General features: G+C 38.2%; 1 pseudogene across 1 annotated transcript in view; it reads right to left on the reverse strand.

Annotated features, from left to right (window-relative positions):
• Positions 1–4,468: 4,468 nt before the first annotated feature.
• LOC308490985 (deleted in azoospermia-like) overlaps positions 4,469–23,498 on the reverse strand; it is a 34,270-nt pseudogene continuing 15,240 nt past the window's right edge. Inside the window, exon 3 of the transcript in view lies at positions 4,469–4,633. The product of the transcript in view is annotated as a deleted in azoospermia-like (transcript). The remainder of the gene's footprint in view (positions 4,634–23,498) is intronic.

Genomic DNA, 23,498 nt, shown 5'->3' on the forward strand with positions numbered 1-23,498 from the left:
ATATAGAAAAGACAGCCTCTTCAATAAATGGTGCTGGGAGAATTGGATAGCCACGTGCAAAAGAATGAAACTGGACTGCTATCTGTCACCATGTACCAAAATTAATTCGAAATGGATCAAAGACTTAAGCATAAGACCTGACACAATAAACTGCATTGAAGAAAACATAGGTACTAAACTTATGGACGTTGGGTTCAAAGAGCATTTTATGAATTTGACTCCAAAGGCAATGGAAGTAAAAGCTGAAATAAATGAATGGGACTATAGCAAACTTAAAAGCTTCTGCACAGCAAAAGAAAGCATGAACAAAATAAAGAGGCAACCACCTGAATGGGAGGTCTTTGCAAACAGTGCCTCAGATAAGAGGCTAATATCCAAAATATACAAGGAACTCATGAAACTCAACAACAAAAATACAAACAAGCCAATTGAAAAATGGGCAGAGGACCTGAAGAGACATTTCTCCAAAGAGGACATACAAATGGCAAATAGACATATGAAAAAATGCTCATCACTAATCATTAGAGAAATGCAAATAAAAACCACAATGAGATATCACCTCACCCCAGTCAGAATGGCTATCATCAACATGACAAATAGTAACAAGTGTTGGAGAGGCTGTGGAGAAAAAGGAACCCTCATACACTGTTGCTGGGAATGCAGATTGGTGCAGCCGTTATGGAAGGCAGTGTGGAGGTTCCTCTAAAAATTACGAATAGAATTACCATATGACCCAGCAATCCCTCTCCTGGGTATCTACCCAAAAAATCTGAAAACATTTATCTATAAAGACATGTGTGCTCCAATGTTCATTGCAGCTTTGTTTACGGTGACCAAGACATGGAAACAACCAAAATGTCCTTCGATAGATGAATGGATAAAGAAGTTGTGGTATATATACACAATGGAATACTATTCAACTCTAAGAAAAGATGATATAGGAACATTTGTGACAACATGGATGGATCTTGAGAGTATAATTCTAAACAAAATAAGTCAGACAGAAAAAGCAGAGAACCCTATGATTTCACTGATATGTGGTATGTGAACCAAAAACAACAAAAGAACAAGACAAATGAGAAACAAAAACTCATAGACACAGACAATAGTTTAGTGGTTACCAGAGGGTAAAGGGTTTAGGGGGAGGGAGATGAGGGTAAGGGGGATCAAATATATAGTGATGAAAGGAGAACTGACTCTGGGTGGTGAACCCACAATGGGATTTATAGACGATGTAATACAGAATTGTACACCTAAAATCTATGTAACTTGACTAACAATTGTCACCCCAATAAACTTTAGTTCAAAAAAAAAAAAAAGAAAGAAAAAGAAGAGAGAAAAAAGGAAAGAAATAACTGTATCATCAACCTCCCCTGGCAACCACTGGTCTCTTTTCTGTCACTATTCGTAGTTTTTCTAGACTATCATGTAAATTAAACCATACAATACATTGTGTTTCGAGTCTAATTTCTTTCATTCAGCATAATACATTTGAGATTCTTCAGTGTGGTTGTGTGTTCAACAGTTCCTTCCTTTTTATTCCTGAGTAGTACCTAATTATACCACAGTCTCTCCAGCCATCAGTTAAAGGACATTGGATTATTTCCAGATTTTTATGATTATGAATAAAGCCACTATAAACATTCACATGCAGGGTTTAATGTAAATCTAAGTTTTCATGGGGATGGGGGGTAAGGAGCATAAAAACCCCCTTCATTTCTTGATCTCTGCTAAGTGCGTGTCAAACTTTATTTAAAAAAAAAAAAAAAAAAAAAACTTTCCAGAGTGTTTGTACCATTTTATATTCCCATCAGCATTATGTGAGATTTTTATTTGCTGCACATTCTCACTAGCACTTAGCATTACCAAATTTTTAAAAAGTCATTTCACTAGGTGTGTGGCACAGATTTTTGAAGCTGAGCAAACATGTCCATAGGGTTTATTGTTGTCTTCAGAGAAGACTTAAAAATCAATCTTAAACATCTAAATCCACACACAAACACACACACACACACACACACACACACACACGCATATATACACATATACACATATCTGAACTACTTGGCTGCATACTAATTAGGCAGTTCATATTAATGATCCTGACTGGAGTTACTCCTCATTCAGTCTGATTTTGATTAGCAGTCTATATTTCAAGCAGCATGTGACACCAATTTACTTAGCACACTGGTGAAAAGCAAGAATACTGGGTCTTTCTTGCAGTTGACCCATGGGTTACCTGAAGGTTGTGGTTCCTCACTGCCTTTTGGCGTCTTTAAAATAATCAACAACCTACTTCTGATTACCTTGCTTAAGTGTGTTTTCTGTACCCAGAAAATGAAACACTCCTCCAGCTTCTACTTTTAAGAATATATCTATCAAAAACACTCTATGCTGGAGGAAGGGGGAAAAACGCTTCATTACAGTAAACAAATTGTCACACTCAGCGGATTGCTACAGAATTCAATCACTTTCCTGCTTTGCCCTCAATATACACAGGGCCACACATTGCTATTCTCTAGAAGTAACCACTTCTGATTTCTCTGACTTGGGCAGAAAGCACTTATAGTCAGAACCTAGGCCTCTCAGATTTATCACACAAATTCCTCCATGGCCGGCTCTCCGGTTGTCCCTGGATTTCTGCTAATGCCTTATTCATTTGCATCATCTGCCCCATCTGCTGATTCTAATGGTGTGCGGTCAACAATTAGACTGTGATGCATGTGCCACCCCCTATACATGACTGACCCCTCCGCCCTTCTCACCCAGCCCCAGCTGTTTCCATCTTTCTGCCTCATCCCCAAGTTGAGGAATACACCAGATCACCTCAGCTGCATCTTTTCATTTTCTTATTTTAAATAGAAAATGGGCACAAAGAATAAATTGGAAAGATACAAAAAAACATAGAGCTAGAAGTCTCTCATTCTCTTATCCAGTTCCCCAAGTCCCTTGATCAGAGGGAACTACTGTCACCAGTGTCTTATGCCCTTTTAGAAAGAGATATTCTATGCATCAACAAAAACACAGTTTATTTGTATTCTTTGCAGAAATGGTAACAAACTATAACACCTTTTTCAATCTAGCTTTTTTCATATAAAACATATACCTGCTATTGAGCATACTTCAGTAGATTTCCCTCATTCTTTTAAGAGTTGTTCAATGTTAAAGTTGTGTATATATTATGATTTATTTTAACAAAGTCTTTTTTAAAGTATCCAAAATAATGACTTAGTAGCCTAAACAAGATAGAAGTTTATATCATGAAAAAGATGTGCAAAGTTAAGTGGTTCAGGGCTAGTATTGGTAGCTACAGTCTCAGAGATGGAAGATCATTCTATCTTGTTGTTCGCTGTTCTTAGTATATGAATTTCTCCTTGTGTTTGAAGATGGCCACTTAAGCTCTAGCCTTTACTTCTGCATTCCTGCCTAAAGAAAGATCAGTGGAGAAACACACACCAGATCACCTCTCGTGCCCTTTCAGAAGAACACTTCCCAGCACACAAAGTTATTTCAGTTATATCCTGTTTTCCAAAACTTAGTCACAAAGCCATACCTAGCTGCAAGGGAGGATGTGAAATGTAGTCATAATTCAGGGAGCCGGTTAAAAATTTGGGGTTCTATTAAGAAGGAAGGGCGGTAGAATGGATACTGGGGTATAACAACAATCAGTTTCTGTCCCAGGCCTTTTGCTCTTAGATACAATGCTGAAATAAAGATCTTTGTGAAAGTTTCATTTCACACTATGTGGGAAGATTTCTAGAATTTCTGTGTCAGAGGGTGATGCATTTTTATTTTTATGAATATTACCAATTGCCCTCCATTGACAAGGTAACAATACACACCTGTATCGATGTTACATGAGAGTGCCCGTTTTCCCCACACCCTCAACAATCCTGTATGCTCACATTTTTTTATTTTTTTCATTCTTTACCATTATGATAGCTAAAATACAGTATCCCAAATTATCTTCATTGAACTTAATGGAACTTTCTCTTATTTTTAGTGAAGTTGAGTACTTTAAAAAAGATCTAGGAATCATTCCTATGTCCTTATCTCTGAACTGTTTCCATCATTTGCCCATTTGTTCATTGGATTATTTCCTTGTTAATCTGTAGAAATTCTAAATTGGGAAAATTAGCATTTCAGTAGTATTTATTATAGTTTCCCACAATTTTGGCTTTGTTTATTGTGTTTTTGTTTCTATGCAGATTTTTAAAAAAGAAGTAAGCCTTAATCTCTTTCTCTCACAAATAAAGCTGGATGAGTTGGTTGCTTTTTGGTGATTAGTCAGAGGGAACAAATCCCATATCCTCTTCTGGTGGCTGCGGGAGCAACAGGAACAGCAGTGGGGGCAGCAGCCATGGGCAGCAGCCACAAATGGAGATGAACTAGCCATGAATGGCCTTGACCTTTACAGCAAGTGGAAAGGTATAATCAGTCTCCACAAAGTCATTACCTGCTGTACTCATTAATGTAGACGGGGTGCTGATGTAACAGGTGGGTAACCATCTGCAGACACAAGCTGTAACATGGCAGACACCTTCCAGGAAGTGAGAGTATCGTTTTTCTCTGCGATGTCAAGCATGTCCATGTTGTAGATGCTGCTATTGTCAAACACCTGCCGGATGATCAGCTTAGGGAAGAAAGGGAAGGTGTTCAGCTGTGTGGCTTTGTCTCTAGTCTTAGTCAGCTGCACACCACTCAGGATTTAAGTGGTGGTTTCTTTATGAAGTTGAATTTATCCCTTTTAAGAAATTGCTCCTGGGTTTTGTGATATTCTTAGGAAGGTGCTTCCCATATGTTATGCAGGGAGTGGGACTCTGGTCCCACTCCCCACACCAGAAGGCAGGATATAGCGAGGCCAAAAAGGAACACCAAAGGAACCTTAGATAGGGGAGTCATACCACTATATTCTCGCTCACGGCTGGTGGAGACACAAAAGCAAACATCTGCCAGTAACCCAATGAGGGGTCTTCCTGCACCCCAGTCTCACTGGTGGCTGGGCGAGACACAGGAAGTGGGATCCACAATCCACCATCCACGCTTGTCTGCCAACCAACCAACCAATCCCCTAGCGTAGCCATGGCAGTTATATTAGTGGCTAATGTCTAACCAGTAATAGCTGATGGCCACCCAGACACAGCGGATTACAACTGATGGCCATCTAATAACCAAGCCAGCACCTTTCCATGTGAGAATGAAAGCCTGAAAACTACTCTCTGGGATTCTGTCCCCACACCATACCAAAATTACAGAATAATTTCTCATGGTTTTCTTTTTCACACTAATAACAATTACAAAGAAGCTCCAACTTCATTTATTTTAGCATGACTTTTGGTTATCCTGGCCCCACTGACCCATCCATCTTCCCCCATTGATTTGATACCTTGGCTGCATCAAAAGGGATGCAGCAGTCTTTTTTCACTCAAAATGAGTACATCTTAATTCCACTTTATATTTTATATATCCTGTACTGACATTGATATTATTCATTATGCTTTAGAGTGACACATTGCAGTTGTATCCAATTTGCCAATGAGTGAAGTTAAGTACTTAGAGATTCAAGCATTCAAACTCATCTGCTCACAGCCTAGATACTGGACCATATAAAGCTAAAACACAGGGAGTTGTGGGGGAAGGAATTCAGGTTTTGGAGGTGGTTATGGTGTTTAAGTCCTAACTCCCAGTACCTCACAAAGTTACTGAATTTAGAGATGGGGTCTTTAAAAAGGCATTTAGGTTAAAATGAGGTCATATAGGATTCATATAAGAAACAGGAAATTAGGACACAGATACAGTGGGAAGACCATGTGAAGACATGGGAAGAAGATGGTAATCTACAAGCCAAAAAGAGAGGCCTCAGAAGAAACCAACCATGATGATTGTCATGCAGGGTGTCATGTGGGGTCTCTGGTCCCACTCCGCACATTAGAACCTGACACACACATGACACCCTGCATGACAGTTTCTTAGGGTACCACCAGTCTCCCCGGGCATAACCAGGCTCTCTGGGCACTGTCACTCTCTCTGGGCACAGCCAGACTTCCTGGGCATAGCCAGGATTCTCACATATTCTCGATGGTGGTTGATCAAGACACAAAAGCAAACATCCGCCAGTTCCACTACATGGTGGTATGTTTCCAAGAAAACAGTCAAGCGGTCCATTAAATCAGGGATGGAAGGCTATTCCCCATAGTCCATAGTCATTCGTCAGGGCTGTGCATTAGCCTCGCAATGTGTGCCATCTCTGCAATAGGAGGACTCCAAGTCCTCCCCAACCTAGGGGTGAGGGCCTCAGAAAGCACTTCCCAGCCTACAGGGCCACAACGACCTTCGCTTTCTCCGGCCTATGCTGGTTGGAGGACCCTCCACATCTTCCCACCCCTCCACAGGGGTCCAGCTGTCTGACAGCTGTTCCTCCTGGTCTTCCTGAGACTGAGTGTTCATACACACAAACTGCTCCATCGCTCTTTGGAGAGCTTTGGCCGGCACCGTACCCTGCTTGCTGTGCCATTTGTCATGCAGGGTGTCATGCGGGGTCTCTGGTCCCTCTCCCCACATAAGAACGCAGGACATGGTGAGGCCTAAAAGGAACATCCACAGAGCCACAGATATGGGAGTCATACCACTATAGTCTTGCTGGCTACTGGGTTGGAGACGCAGGAAGCAGGAGCCACACTATCCACAACCTGCCGTCCACTTCTCTCTGCCAACCAACCTCACTTACTGACTGCAATCCACTCTTGCAGGCTCAGCCACCATCTTCATGTTAGCCCCCATTTTTCTGCTAGCGTAGCCACGGCAGTTATATTAGTGGCCAATGGCTCACTGGTGACAGCTCACAGCCAACTAGCCACAGCTGATGGCGATCCAATCACAGTTGATGGCCATTTACTACCTGAGCCAGCACCTTTCCACGTGGCTGAGAGCCTGAAAACTGCACTCCTGGCTCTGTCCCCACAATGATGTTACCAGAGAGTGAGTCCTCCTTGGAGCAGTGTCCAGGTTCTTGAGCAAAGAATTGAACGAGACACAGAAATAAAGTGGTGAAAGAATAGTTTATTAGAGGAGATAGTACACTCCAAAGAGTTTGGAGTGGACCTGAGCAGTTGAGAATGGCTCAAGGGCTCCGACTAAGGTGGCCTTGGTAATTTTTATTTCTTTTTCTCTCAAATGCGTCATTTCTTTACAGGCATGGGGCCATTTGACTGACACCTGTGACTGACAAGAGGCTATTACCTCATCTTTTTAAACTGTGCATGTTCCTTCCCAGAATTCAGTCTGTTCTAATATTAATGAACTTCCAGGCATATGTATGATATTATAATGAGGGTATAATGAGGCCCAGGTGAAATGAAGGTCATTGTGGCCTTCACTGTTCAGGTGTGAATGACCGGTTCAATCTAGTTGGATATTTTGTACCCATTTGTTCCTCATAGGGGTAGATAATTACAGTGAGAATGGAAAGTTTTGGGTGGAGAGGGGAGGTCCTTTGGGTGGTTGCATTCTAGGGTTTGTGTTGGACATGCAAGAATGCAGAGACGTGACGCCTATCTCTAACTCCCCGCCTGCCTTGTTTCCCCCTTGAGAGAAGTGATCCCCATTAAATCTCTATGGGAAGTTGAGGGACAGGAGGTCTTTTCTTCTGTGTCTGCTTCCTGCTGGGCAGGGGTGTAGAGCTGTCCCTATCTATTGGGAGAGTAGCAGAACTCTCATCCTGTCTGATCTCAGATGAGAAGAAGGGGTCTCAAGATCCACCTGGAAGACTGAGGTCTGCTTGAAAGCCTCTGTTGGCTTCTTGGATTGGGACTGGTAATCTTTCTGGGGTATCAGCTATATCCCCAAGGGCCGTAAATGAAGAAAAATAGATTTTAATTAATAAATTTAAAAGTGTTAACTTTAAAAAGCAGAGCTCAAAGCTATAAATGTAAGGCGGTTACATGATGGAAAATCTGTCAGCTCTGTAGAGCTTGTGGATGTTTAACCGGTTATTCAGATGACAATAATTGTCCAGGAGCTAGGTCCGGAACGGGTTGGAAAGAATATTAGACTTCAGTGATTACAATCAACAAGTATGAACCACAAGTTTTAGGGTAATTATCTAAAGCAGGGAGTAGGAGATTTCTATGATTCAGGTTAAAAACAATCTATTGTCTATGATTAAGGGGCAAAAACGATTATAATCAGGGGTTATAAAGTTAAAATACTGAAAAAAAGAAAATTTAGAGTTTCTATAATAAAAGATCTCTTCATTTGGCCATAGCAATGACACTTTGATCTCAGATTTCTAGCCTCCAGGACTGTGAGGAAATAAATTTCTGCTCTTTAAGCCACCCAGTTGACGGTACTTTGCTATGGCAGCCTGAGCAGACTAAAGCAGTGGTACACAGATCTGGCTGAATCAATGAGGGGACTTTAGTTGGAAGTCTTAGAAGTTACTCAGATTTGCTGTCTTAAGTTGTGTTCTCTAGACTATGCAATGAGGGTCTGCATACCAGGTGTAATGGGAGTGTTCACAGGAGCCACACCTATGAAGGAGTAAAAGAAATGAGAGAAGTTGAACAGTAATGTAACTGCACAGAGACCTCAGTTGATCCTAAGGGGAGCTCTGGACATCCCCTGCAAGGTTGTCCAGATTGAGGCAAGGAGGCTGGGCCTTTGTACCCTGCTGCGGGCTATCCCCTGGCAGAGGGTCTGAACTTAGGTGAGGAAGCTCTGTGTGGCTGAGGTCAATTGCTGAGAGGGCCTCAGCTGTGAGCCATCACGGGCCAACACTGCTGGCAGCAGGAAAACAAGTGTCCAGTCTTAGAGGGGGTATCTGAGTGGTGCACTATTGTTTTACACCATGTCTACCTACACAGAAGGAAAACTCACAGCATGGAGGGACACCCTGAAGAAGGAGTACTCAGGATAGACATGGCCCAATGTGGCCTTGAGGGTTTGGAATGCAGGAACACTGGAACAGTTTCTCTAGGCAACTAGGCAACAGCCATTGGGATGAATCAGCCCAGCTATCATTATGTCATTCCTTCTAGGATTCAGATTCATAGGAGAGAGGGTCTACTTAACCTGATTGTGAGTTCTCAGAAGGCTGCATAATGTGGGGAAGAGTGGTCCCACAAAAAGGCCAATTGTAATGTCATCACCAGAAGAAAAGAGAGGGATAGTGGGCAGGTGAAAACAATATGCACCATTGGGCCCAGACCATCTGAATTGGAATCTCAGTTTTGTGTATCCCTTGACAAGTAGCTTGAACTCATAAAATTTTAAGTGCTTCATCTGTAAAGTAGAAATAATATTACATAACTTATAGGATTTTTCAGGATAAAATTATATCTATACAGATATACAAGTATATCTATATAGATAGATATCTATCTACTTATATAAATATATGTGTATATGCATAAACAAATTATGCATATATACATCTATATGCACAATTACATAATGTGTATATGATGCCTATGTAATGACAGACACCATATATTTGAGTGTCTATAGTTCCTAGGACCTCAACCACTATTTTCTATCATTTTATCTATGTGCATTTTGCTTCCCCAACTCTTTGAGAGTAAGAGGAGCATTTGATTTGTCTTTTTAAATGTGCTAATCCTCAAACTCTAAATCTGGAAAACCCCTTAGAGATGCTGCATCTTTTTACAGAGAGAACTGTGGAGTTGGAAAGCTTTACAACTTTGTATTTCTCATATTGGCTGTGTGGCTATGCATAATTTTTCATTTAAAAAGTAAATTTAAAATAGCAGTGGAATGAAAAAACCAAAAGGGGAGTATACTTGGTAGGTCATCTGCTCAGTGAGGTCCGTATAATCAGAGCCTTTTCAGGGGATTCTCAATACCAGATGGTCCAAGGCAGGGGGAAGATAAGGGAAGGGTAGCCAGACCGGCACACTGGAGGGTATGTAACAAAGATCAGATACCAACGAAGTTCCCGAGTAGGGCACCCAGTCCCATTTCTTTCTCTGCTTATTATAGAAAGTGACACCAGGCAGAACTTGAATGGAGAAGAGAATGGTAAAGAGAAGTGGGAAGGGGCTGGCATTTTCTCCCATTTATTTATTTTCAAAAAGAGATTTAATTCCAGCAACAGCATGTCAACTTCACTCCCACACAAAGCCACCAAAAAGGACGCTTCCGTGGACCATTCTCAGCTTGCAAATGTTTCCTTTCCAAGGTCACACAAAAAACTGATACATCCATTTCCCTGAAATAAATGCCATCATGGAGGTCTTCTTGTCTCTGTCAGAGGTTATAAGCAGCCTTGATGGAGTGGGGTAATGACATCGCAGAGTGATTGAAAGTGTTTGGGATGTGATTTCCTATTTGGTTCAGACAAAATAAAACAATGACCTGTGCTTCATCTTTTTTAAAGAGATTGTTTTCTGAACTCTTTCGTGCTTGAAGCCTGTTGCAGTAGCAAGGAACAATATTAGCCTGTCACAATTATAAATCAGTTCATCATCCAGAGTCAGCCTCCTATCTCCTTGAACTCTTTCCTAGGAAAATGATTTGTCTAGGTCTACCTTATCCCTGGGTATTTTGCTTTTTGAAAAAGATGGTGCTGTAATGATCCATTAGCTTCAGACAGCTGTTGGACAGCACATATCCAGGCACCATGGGGAATACGCAGGTTGCCATCTTTGAGAGATCAAGACCCCCATTCTCTCAGGGACCAGCAGAAACAAGACACTCAGACACATGCATGCTGTGAGGGCAAGTGTTTACTTAAACAAGTTAAGGATATACTTGATATTGACATACATTGGGTGCATTTCTGGTGCGTTTCTTATACATCACTAACACATGCCTGAGGCAGTGGGATATCAGGAGAGCTCTCAGCATCCTCCTTCTTACACTTTTACCCCCTGCTAACCATGTCATTAATGTCCTGACCCGTAGCCCCACTTTACTCAACAATAGCCTGTCATCACACCTACTAACTAATTTTTAGGTATCAGATTGCCGGCTCTATACTGCAAAGAGTTTTTCTATCCCAGGGCCTTACCGAACAGAAGCCTTCAGCCCAGCCCTGCACACTTCTACACAAACAGTAGGAAAAGGTCCTGTGACCTGTTGCTTCTCCTAGAAAGAACATATCTTTATTTCATTTTCATAGGTAGGTGCAGCAAATGTATACAGCCACCAACTTTTCCATTGGTGATTCTTTTTAATTGTGATAAAATATACATAACCTAAAATGTACCATTGTAACAATTTTTATGTGTACAGTTCAGTGCATTAGTACATTCTCATTATTATACAACCATCATGACCACTATCCATTTCCAGAACTTTTCCATCTTCCCAAACTGAAACTTTGTACCTATTAAACACTAACTACCCATTCTTCCCTCCCCCAGCCCTGGCAACTACTATTTCTTTTCTGTCTCTGTGAATTTGACTATTATAAATTTGACTACTGTAGGTAATTTGTACAAGTGGAATCATGCAGTATTTTTTTGTAACTGGCTTATTTTACTTAACATAATGTCTTCAAAGTTTATCTATATTGTAGCATATGTCAGAAGTTCATTCCTTTTTAAGGGTAAATAATATTCCATTGTATGTATATACGACATTTGTTTATTCATGTTGGTGGACTTTTCTTCAGTTGTTTCCATCTTTGGCTATTGTGGATAATGTTACTATGTACATAGGTGTATAAAAAATATCTACTCAAGTCTTGGCTTTTAATTCTTTTGATTTATACCTTTAATGGGATTGCTGAATCATATGGAAATTGCATGTTTAATTTTTTGAAGAACCATAATACTCTTTTCCACAGATGATGCATAATTTTACATTCTCTCCAGTAATGCACAGGGGTTCCAATTTCTCCACATCCTCTCCAACATTTTCTCTCTCTCTATCTCCCCCTCTCTCTTTCCTTTTTTTTTTTTTTTGGATAATAGTCATTGTAATGCATGTCCTGTTGGTTATTTTTAAATGTAGTGATCACTATTCATTTGCAAAGTTGCTTCAAAATAAAGGGGAGAGAAACAATATGGAAAGAAAACCAATGAGAAGAGGTCAATGAGAACTGAACAAAAAAATTAGTCAGTTAAAAAGGGAAGTGATGTGTGTGTGTGTGTGTGTGTGTGTATTGTGTGTATATATTTTACAATATAACAGCCACCATCATTGGAATCTTGTTGCTGGTCACTGGACCTCTTTTGGATCTGAGAGAATGGACACTCTAATCTTTCATGCTTCTGAAATATTTCATATATTCTCAAGCAACAAGCTTAGACCATTGTGATCTTTTCAATCTCCACAGTACTAAAATATATTTGTGAATAATGGTATCAATAAAAAACAGACTGATGGTCACCTGAGAGGAGATACTTGTAATTATCTAAAATTGATGGGGATTAGTATTTAAAATATATAAATAACTCCTGCAAATCAAGAGGGAAAATAAAGAAATCAAATAGAAAATGAGCAAAAAACTGAAGAATATGGATAAGCAGTTCACAGACAGGGAAGTTTGAAAAATGATAATAAGTGGGGTGGCCGGCTGGCTCAGTTGATAAGAGTGCGGTGCTCTTAACAACAAGGTTGCCAGTTCAATCCCCACATGGGCCACTGTGAGCTGTGCCCTCCTCAACTAGATTGAAACAACTACTTGACTTGGAGTTGATGGGTCCTGGAAAAACATACTAAAAGTAAAAATTTTTTTAAAAAAAGTTTAAAAAGAAAAATGAAAACACATGAAAGAATTCTCTACTTCACTAGAAATCAGAGAACTGACAATTAAAACAGGAATCCACATTGCATCCCAAAGCATAGCAAAACTTTAAAAGCTTAAAAAAAAATAAAGGGAAATGTTTGTGGGAAGGCCAAGACAAGAACTTCCATGCACTGCTGTTGGAAATGCAAACTCAATTATTCTGGAAAATAAACTGATGTTTCATGACGTTAAATATGTATACGACAAAAGAAGAAGAAATCCATTTCTTGAATATCCCAAAGCAATTCTTGGACAGGTCTGTGAGAAAATAACTAATGAGGATCTTTATCACAGCATTGTTTGTGGTGCCAGGGGGTGGAGAGAAGCAATGGGATAAGATAAACAAAATTAATGGATTCTCCATGGAATATGATGAAGCAGTTAGAAGCAACTGAATGAAGGTACATTCAATAGCATGGAGATATAATATAACAAAATGTTAAGGAGAAAAAAATCAGCAATCAAGAAACAGACTAAGATATACAGCATATCACCTTTAATACCATTTATGTACGTTAAAACTCATGCAGATACAAAACAACAGTGTTTTTAAAGGGTACATGCATATTAGAGATGTATATCAGCACATTAGAATGGGTACCTAAAAGAGGGAAATAAGAATGGATATGAGAATTAGAAATAAAAAGGAAAAACACAAAAATAAAACAAGAGTGCAGACTTTCAGTAGACTGTTGATGATAGCATGATGATGATAATAGAACTGATGAATATGGATGGCTAGCTCATAATTCCTTAGCTGAGGGCCAAACATAAAATAAAACAAAGGAAAAAAAAGCGAAAGAAGAGCCAGTGAATAACATCTGATTGTTCTCTCTTGTATCATTAGGTCTCTATCTGTATATCTATATCCCACAACCAGAACATTCCAACATAGACAGTGAGCAGCTCTACATAATAAACATGAAATCTTTCCTCTTACACTGGATATTCTAGTGAAGGCAGTAAGCAAAAAAATAAAAATAATAATGAAAAAAATATAGGCAGTCAGATTAGAAGGAATTATTAAACTATCTCTATTTGCAGAAGACATAATCTTACATATAGAAAACCAAATTCAGCAGGATCACAGGATACAAGATTAATGACAAAAATAAATTGTATTGCTGAACACTAGAAAGGAAAAATCCAAAAATACATTTAAGAAAATTTCACTTACACTAGCATCAATAAGAATAAAATACTTAGGAATAACTGCAACTAAGTACAAAACTTAAACTCTGGACACTACAAAACATTGTTGAAAAGAAATTAAATAAGATGTAAATAAATGAAAAGCCATCCTATTAATGGAAAGAAAGACATATTGTTTGTGTTAAGAGGGCAATACTCCCCAAATTGATTTACAGTTCCTATTAAAATCCCAGCTGTCTTTCTTGCTGAAACGACCAAGGTGACACTAGAATTCATATGAAAGTTCAAAGGACCCAAAATAGTCATAAAACAATCTTGCAAAAGAAAAACAAATGATAGAGGACTCACACTTCCCAATTTTAAAACTTACTACAAAGCTACAAAGATGATGTCAGGGTAGTACCAGATAAGGATAGACATATAGATCAATAGAATATAATTGAGAATCCAGAAATAAACTCTTGTATTTATGGTCAATTGATTTTTGACAAGGGTGCTATGCCAACTTATTTGGTAGAATAGTCTTTTCAACCAATGGTGCTAAAACAACTGTATATCCACATGCAAGAGAATGAGTTAGACTCCGTTACATCACATGCAGAAATTAACTCAAAATTAATCTTAGACTTAAATGTTAGAGCTACAAATGATAAATTTCTTGGAAGAAAACATAGGAGTTAATCTTTGTGACCTAGGGTTAGGCAACAGTTTTTTAGATAGGACCACACAAACACAAGAGAGAAAATAAAAAATAGATAAGTTAAACTTTATCAAAATTAAAAACTTTGTGCTTCAAAGAAGACCATCAGGAAAGTGAAAAGACAATGCACAGAAGGGAAGAAAATATTTGCAATTCATATATCTGCTAAGGAAATCAGACAATGAATTCAGCAATCAACAAAACAGAGAGGCAACCGATCAAATGAGAGAAGATATTTGCAAACAACACCTCCAGTAAGGGGCTAATATCCAAAATACGTAAAGAACTCATACAACTCAACAACAAAAAAAACCCAAATAATTCAATTAAAAAATGGGCAGAGGACCTCAACAGATATTTCCCCCAAGAAGATGTACAAACAGCTAACAGATATATGAAAAGATTCTCAACCTCACTAGTTATCAGGGAAATACAAATCAAAACTACAATGAAATGCCACTTCATACCTGTTAGAATGGCTATTACTAACAAGACAAGTAATAACAAGTGTTGGAGAGGTTGTGGAGAAAAAGGAACCCTCAATACACACTGATGCTGGTAATGTAAATTGGTATAGCCATATGGAAAACAGTATGGAGGTTCCTCAAAAAATTAAGACTAGAAGTACCCCATGACCCAGCAATCCCTCTTCTGGGTATCTACCCCAAAATAATTGGAAAAAATTTATCTGTAAAGATATACTTGAATGTGCCCCTATGTCCGTTGCAGTATTATTCACAGTGGTCAAGACATGGAAACAACTGAATGTCCTCCAATAAATGATTGGATAAAGAAACTGTGGTACATACATACAGTGGAATATTACTCAGCCATAAGAAAACATGAAATACTGCCATTTGTGACAACATGGATGGATCTTGAGAATATCATGCTAATGAAATAAGTCAGATAGAAAAGGTCTAGAATCATATGATTTCACTCATAAGTAGGATATAAAACTGAAACCTACAAACAAACTAAAATCCATAAACACAGACAATAGTTTAGTGTTACCAGAAGGAAAGTAGCTGCTGGGGTAAAATAGAAAAAGGTAAAGGGGGTCAAACTTATGGTGGCGGAAGTAGATTAGACTTTAGGTGGTGAACACCCAATGCAATATACAGATGAGATACTATAAAATTGTACATTTAAAAAAACACTTTAAAAATGTGCAAAGGATCTGAATAGTCATTTCTCTAAAGAATACATAGACAAATGTCCAAAAAGTACATGAAAATATACTTAACATTATTAGTCATTAAGAAAATGCAAATCCAAAGACCTAAACATAAGACTTGAAACAATAAACTGCATAGAAGAAAACATAGGTACTAAACTTATGGACCTTGGGTTAAAGAGGATTTTATGAATTTGACTCCAAAGGCAAGGGAAGTAAAAGCTAAAATAAATAAATGGGACTATATCAAACTAAAAAGCTCTGCTCAGCAGAAGAAACCAGTGATAAAATAAAGAGGCAACTAACCGAATGGGAGATTTTTTGCAAACAATGCCTCTGATAAGGGGCTAATGTTCAACATACATAAGGAACTCATACAACTCAACAAAAAAACAACAAAGAATCCAATTAAAAAATGGGCAGAGGACCTGAATAGACATTTCTCCAAACAGGACATACAAATGGCAAATAGACATATGAAAAAATGCTCAACATCACTAATCATCAGAGAAATGCAAATAAAAACCACAATGAGATATCACCTCACCCCAGTCAGAATGGCTATCATCAACAAGACAAATAATTAGTGTTGGAGAGGCTGTGGAGAAAAACAAACCCTCATACACTGTGGGTGGGAATGCAGATTGGTGCAGCCACTATGAAAGGCAATGTGGAGGTTCCTCAAAAAATTAAAAATAGAATTACCATATGACCCAGCAATCCCTCTCTTTGGAATCTACCCCAAAACTCTGAAAACATTTATCCATTAAAATATATGTGCTCTATTGTTCATTGCAGCTTTATTTACGGTGGCCAAAACATGGAAACAACCAAAGTGTTCTTTGATAGGTGATTGGATAAAGAAGTTGTGGTATATATATACACAATGGAATACTATTTTGTCATAAGAAAAGATGAAATAGTGCCATTTGCAACATGCATGGATCTTGAGATTATAATGCAAAGTGAAATAAATCAGACAAAAAAAGTCGAGAACCATATGATTTCACTGATATATGGTATATAAAACTGAAAACCACAAAGGAACAAGACAAACAAATGAAGAAACAAAAACTCAATGACACAGAAAATAGTTTAGTGGTTACCAGAAGGTGGAGGGGGAAGTGGGGTGGTAGATGGCTGTAAAAGGGATCAAATATATAGAGATGGAAGGAGAACTGATTCTGGGTGATGAACACAAAATGTGACATATAGATGATGTATCACAGAATTGTACACCTGAAACCTATGTAACTTTACTAACAATTGTCACCTCAATAAACTTTAATTTAAAAAAAAGAAAATGCAAATTTAAAAAATGAAGACCATGTCACACTTACTAGGATAGATATAATTAAAAAGATTCACAATAATAACTGTTGGCAAACATATGGAAAGATTGAAATCCTTTGCTCTGAGAATGGTAAATTGTCTGCTATTTTGGAAAACAGTTTGGCAGTTTTGCAAAATGTTATATGTAGAGTTATGGGAGGAGTTACCAACAATACTACTCCTAAGGATAAATCCAAGAGCTATAAATATATATGTCCATGCAAACACTTATACACAAATACACATAGCAGCATTATTCATAATAGTCAAAAAATGGAAACAATCCAAATGTCTATAACTATGAAAGGATAAATAAAATGTGATATATACCAACAATGGAATAAAAGAGAAATGAGATACTAATATATGCTAGAACATGGATAAACTTTTAAAATATTACGTTAAGAAAAAGAAGCCAGTCATAAAAGATCATACAAGTATATAAATATATATGAATCCATTTATGTGAAATAAGCTGAATAGCCAAATATATACAGACAGAAAGTAAATTAGTGGTTTCCAAAGTCTTAGGGAAGGGGAGAATGGGGAGTGACTTCTAATGGGTACAGTGTTTCTTTGGGGGTGATTAAAACATTCTAAAATTAGTAGCGAAAGTTGCACAATTCTGTGAATATACTAAAAACCATGAACTTGTACATGTTCAATGGTTAAATTGTATTGGTAAATTGTATTGGTAAAAGCAATAAAGTTGCTTTTAAATAAAGCCAAAATAAAAGCTTCATTTGGTTTGATTTTGTTTTTAACATTACTCTATGTGTCTCTATGCTGAAAGTCAGAATTGGAGAGGGAAAGAGAACTAATTTAGCACATACCGAGAAGAATGCCAAATACCTTGCTTTAAATGATCAATCACTTAGGGGAGAAGTGACACACAAAATAAATATGGAAATAAACATTTTCCTCCTTCTATTTTACAGCATGATCACATTGCCTACTGTGGACAAGAAAAAGGAAATTCCAATAAATGTTTGGCTAAATATATGCAGTTATATTTAACAGTACCAGGAAATATCTTCAGAGCACTAGAACAGGACACATACTGAAAGTCTCTTCAAATTACCTATTAGATTTGTTACTAGTGCTGTTCACCTTGAAGAGAATGAAGACATTGTGTACCCAAAAAGAAATAAGAAAGAACGCTTTTTATATGTGACTTTGGGAAGGAATTGTCCCCTGATGGGCATAGTCAGCAGGAGGAATCCATTATCAGACTACTGCACTATCTACTTCATTTCAGTACACATAGAAAGATAGGATCCATTTTCCATGGTAGGACGGGATCATCTTCACCAAGATAAAAAAACATTCTTACTTCCACTTCTTTGTTGTGCGTCATATTTCACATGAAATGCTGCAAGCACAAATCTTTATTAGTGTCATTCATTTATGTGACCCATTTTCACTTGTTAGTGGCCAAAAATATCTACTTAAAGTGCCGTATTTATCGGGAAGATGTTGAGAGTAACTATACAACACATTCCAGAATCAACATACTGGTCTTTATAGAACTCCCTTTCTGGTGGTAATATGTTTGTTCAACTTGGTCTAAATTAAAAGAATAAGTACTTCAGGAGACAGAACTATGTATTTTATTTTTTCATATTGTCCTAACCCCATGGAACCTAGAATCAGGTCCATCAATCCCTATGTACTTAATAAATTGGGAAAAAAAATTATACAAAATGGACCGGAGACTACTAAAACCATAGAAATGAAATGATAGAAGACCCATCTAAGAGACACATCAACCATTCATGTTGAAATGCTACACTCCCAGAAGCCCAAAGGACCTTGGCTTACATTTGTTAGTAGAAGTCCAACATGGTAGGCAGGTGACATTATTTGTAGAATAAGAGAGCCCCAAATGATATAACTCAGTATTTAGTGTTTATGAAATTGATTGTCAAGTTTATTTTTCTCAGCCTAAGGAATTTCTAATTTTAATGTTTGGTATCTTATTATCTGCCTGAGAAGTCTCTAGGCGAATCACAAATTTAGACAAAGCTGAATTTTAGTCTCTCTACCTTTGTGCTTTTGTGACCCTAGTAGCCTGGCTCAATAAAGATTCAGAAGTATCCCAGAATATTCAATAGACACAGTAACTTAAACTAAATTAAAAGTGCCCAAATTTTAAAAGTAATTTAAAATTTGTCAAATAATGAGAAATAAGTTTTCATTTTCTTTTACAATCCCAGGGTGGCCCACAGTGCATATAACCAGTACTAAAATACATGGATAATTGTCGAATTCGTTTAGACATTATGTGGACAACAAAGTCAGATAATTTAAGGCAAAGCAAAACAGAAAATTTAAAAATGTCATTTTTGGGGAGCAACTGAGCTTGAATAGACCCTGGATGTCTGGCACAGTCAATTTTCTATAATTTCCTAGAGATTGCGGTCACCCAGAAAGGCCCATGTGCTTCAGCATTGCAATGACACAATGGTCTCTCCCTGTGCCCCTGCAGTCTGTTCCTTTCGTTGCACCCTGGCCCATGAGCAGCTGTAGGAGGAAGATGCAGGAGGAGACAACACATTAGAAATTAAATCATGCCTATTCTGCTCCCAAAGCAATGCCAAGATGCTACCAAGAGATAATGAGACACATGGGAAGGCTGGGCATAAATTTTAATTGGCGAAGATGAACAATTCATCATTTCAAATTCTGTTCATAATAAATCAAGAAATTGCCATTCAGTATTGCCTTAATTCATTCTTCACTGAATACAGAAACTCTGAAGAAATCATGTGAGTCACAATCCTTGCTTTCATCTTCCAACTTTTTTACTGGGAGGCGGAAACAAGTAAACAATTTCCACACTTTCGGATAGGTGCTAAGTTAACAGGATACTATAGAAATCAGATGCTTTCAACCCATCTGTGAGCTTCACTCCTGTCTACCCCAAAGGTAACTTGATTTGAGTGGATGGTAGAAGAAGAGCATTTAATTGCTACCACATTAAGGAGGGGTAGATGGGCTGGATGGCCTGGCTACCTTGCCTTAGGTGCATTGTAAAAGAAAAACATGCGCTAGGCTTCTGATTTGTCAAATGTTTTCTAAGGTTTGTTTGGTGACAAGAACATACATTGCAAGGGATGGGGTACTTAATTTTCCATTCTAGTAAATACTATTCACAAAAGTGATAAAAATTTCAGTTTTATTCCGTAAGTTCTATTTCTAATGAGTGCTGAGAGTGAGTTGCAGGAAAGTGGTAAAACCAGTTCTGAGGCAGGGCTCTCAAGTCTTGGGGGGAGGGCAAGGAGGCCCTTGAAGGCTCCATGGAAGGTGGGGAGCAACTAAGTGTGCTTCTGGGGCCCAGGTCAATTGCACCTGTCAATAGCCCTCTGTGTTCACATGAGTTAAGTGCAGACGGGAGCATCCAGATGGATCATGGAAAGGGGTTTTACAGGATGAGCCTCCAGCCTCCAAGTGAAGAGAGGTGGTCTGCTTTATCGTGTATGACTCATTCTATTCTTCACATGCTTTTTTAAATTGAGATATAATCAACATATAACATTGTATACATTTTAGGTGTACAACATAATGATTTGATATATGTATATACTGTAAAATAACTACTACAATAAGCTCAGTTAATATCTATCACCATATATAGTTGTGCTGTTTTAAAAATCTACTTTCTTAGCAACTTCTAATTAAATGATACAGTGTTGTCATCATGCTATAGTCATCGTGCTGTACATTTCATCTCCAGGACTTATTAATCTTATAACTGCAAAATTGTGCCTTTGCCCCCTCCCCTTTACCCATTTTACACACTCCCACTAACCCCCATGCCCCCACCTCTGGCAACCACCAATCTTTTCCCTGTATCTATGAGTTTGTTGGTGTTATTTTTGTTTGTTTGTTTGTTCGAAGATCCATATATAAGTGATAGCATACAGTATTTTCTTTCTCTGTCTGAATTATTTCACTTAGCATAATACCCTCAAGATCCATTGCATGTTGTAACAAATGGCAGGATTTCCTTTTTTATTCCTTATTTTATGAATAATATTCCATTGTGTGTATATATGTGTGTATATAAGATGTATGTATATACCAGGGTTGCCAAAAAATGTATACACATGACTTGTATTCATTTTTTGTTATCAGTATATATTGAGTATTACAATTTTAATAGTTATTTCCTTTCTTAAAATGTGTATACATTTTTTTGGCACCCTCTGTGTGTGTGTGTGTGTGTGTATGTGTGTGTGTGTGTGTGTGTGTGTAATTTCCATTCATTTGCTGATGGACCCTTAGGTTGTTTCCATATCCTAGCTATTGTGAATAATGCTGCAATGATCGTGGGTGTGCAGATATCTTTTCGAGATAGTGATTTCATTTATTTCAGTTTCACTTTTAAAACACAGCTTCTTTTAAAATCTTTTGGAATTGTACTATATTTATGCAAGATTTCAAAATTGAGGAAGAGAGGGGTGAAGAGACATGGGTCTTCTCTGTACATTTCTTTGTAACTTTCTCTGAATCTATAAGTATTTTAAAATAAAAAGGTTTTAAAAAGTCTGTTGGTGCATTAGGTGTAAAGTAAGATAATTAATAATAATGGTAATAATAATAATAATAGAATCTCTTTTCATTAAAAAATATAAGTTCTGGATGCGTATTTGTCAGGGATGTGTTTTAACTTAGATAATGTTTTACGTACAACTATCATATAATATCACTTTCTCATCATGTGGTCAATCGTTTGCTTTTTGAATTCCTGCTTTCACTAAATATTAATTGAATACTTACTATACAACGGGGCATTGCTGTAGATGCCACGTATAGAATACTGAGTGAAGATAAGATTTGTCCTCATGATTCTTGTATTTAATAGCGAAGGCAGCCATTAAAAAAGAAAAATCCTCAAAAGAAATGCATAATTGTCATTGTAACAAATGCTCCAAAGGAGAGGTGCGTGATGGGATAATAACAGCTTCCTTTAGAATTCTTTTAAGGACTAAATGAGATACCATTAAACCTACTAAGTTCTTCACAAATATTAATGGTCATTAATATTTAGGGCGGACATGGAAGTCAGTTGTCTTTTAAATTCAGTCTTTCAAAAAGTGCCTCAATCACTTTTTTTTTTAAAGATTTTTTTATTGGGGGCGGGGAATAGGACTTTATTGGGGAACAGTGTGTATTTCCAGGACTTTTTTTTTTTTTTCCAAAGTCAAGTTGTTGTCCTTTCAATCTTAGTTGTGGACGGCGCAGCTCAGCTCCAGGTCCAGTCACTGTTGCTAGTTGCAGGAGTTGAACTGGCAACCTTGTGGTTGAGAGCCCACTAGCCCATGTGGGAATCGAACCGGCAGCCTTCGGAATTAGGAGCACGGAGCTCTAACCGCCTGAGCCACTGGGCCGTCCCCCCAATCACTTTTTTGTAGTCTCATTCTCTTTGGCTGGACATCCTTCCACTACCCCAGTGCCTTGGGTATTTTACATGCTACCTGTCTACCCACCTGGGCACATGCAGGCAGCCCCCACTCATACAACCTGAAACGTACATCGCACAGAAATGTATCCTGGCACAGGACCCTGAAAAATTGGCTTCAGATTCTCTGAGCAGCTGGCTTCCCTCACAGATTACTTCAGGGCAGTTGGAAGCCAGTTTCTTTGGAGGGCCTTGTAGCACAGCATTGGGGACGATCCAAGTGCTTTTGAGGAATTGCCAAGTTCAATTTTCAAAGAGTGCCAAATCTGCCAAAATCAGTGTCTATTCCCAGAGGAGAAATTTGACATACTTTTCTGTCACAAAAATCCCTTGGGACTGTCAGTGTGGCTAGAACCATTCACATTTCAAGCATGGAAAGGATTTTCAACATCTAAGCTGAGAGGAATGGACAAACATGTGGGTTATAATGCAGGGACAAACATTTCTAAGAATGAGAGACAAGGAATGTCAGTAGAGAAAGACAAGTCTCCAAGGGGACTCTGGGAGCCAAATCATCATTAGACAAGAACCACAGGATTAAAGCATCTTGAGGATATTCAAGATGTTTTTGAAAAGCAATCAACTCATTTCATGTTGGGGGTGGGGAAGTTGACTATGAATCTGAAATTCATGATAAATGGTGATGAGAGAACGGAGAGAAACTGAAGATTGGGTAAGAGAGATGATAAGTTTGGTCTTACTGAAATTGAAAGCCTGGAAAAGAAGTGTCCAGAAGACAGCTCGTCATTCATGCCTGAAACTTTAACCAGGGGCTGAGATAAGAGAACATCTGAACAGAAGGAGCTGTTGAAATAATAGAAGCAGTCAGTCATGCTCAGGGAAAGCCAGGAGCCGCTTGGTGCCAGTAAGACTCCAACCTTACTGCTCTCCCAAGCACACCTCTTATGGTACAGATTGACCT

Source organism: Rhinolophus hipposideros (assembly GCF_964194185.1).
Source record: "Rhinolophus hipposideros genome assembly, chromosome: 22".
NCBI classification, from domain to species: domain Eukaryota; kingdom Metazoa; phylum Chordata; class Mammalia; order Chiroptera; family Rhinolophidae; genus Rhinolophus; species Rhinolophus hipposideros.